We start from the raw sequence: 572 nt of genomic DNA on the forward strand, positions 1-572 counted from the left end.
AAAGGGTTCGTCAATAAAATATTAATTATCGAAGATGACTTACTCGCCCGCCGAGGGGTTTCTGGCTTCTGCCCAGAAGTTTTAACTACGAGCTCGTTGTCGCTTTCTTTTTGGGACACACAGAAAGGGATCAGCGCCGGTCGCAGCAACCCACAAGTTGTGCCTTTTTCCGGCACGGTTCGGGGCCGGCCAGGCAACAGAAGCAATTTTGGGCGAGCGCAGCGTTACAGCAATATTGATTTTCACCTTATTGAATATAGACCTTCCGATGAGGAGAAAGGAAAATGGACTCATGTTTAGGTGTCTTTTTTCTCGGGCGTGACACCAAGTTAATTGCGGCAGTTCTTTTTGTGTGCAGAACTTCGGTACCCTCAATGCCTCGGGCGCTTAGTGCGGAGTCGAACGTGTTAATGTAAGGATTCCGCTGGGAGTTCTATGGGAATTCTTAGAAAGATATGGAACTTTTTTTTTACTGAAACCACGCTGCAATTACCGTTAGGTTTCAAGGTCAATTATCCTAAGTAATCCGAGAGGGCCAACGACAACGTGTAGGAAAACTCAGGTTGGAAAAC

The sequence above is a fragment of the Anopheles cruzii genome, chromosome 2 (genome assembly GCF_943734635.1).
Source record: "Anopheles cruzii chromosome 2, idAnoCruzAS_RS32_06, whole genome shotgun sequence".
In the NCBI taxonomy this organism is placed as follows: Eukaryota; Metazoa; Arthropoda; class Insecta; order Diptera; family Culicidae; genus Anopheles; species Anopheles cruzii.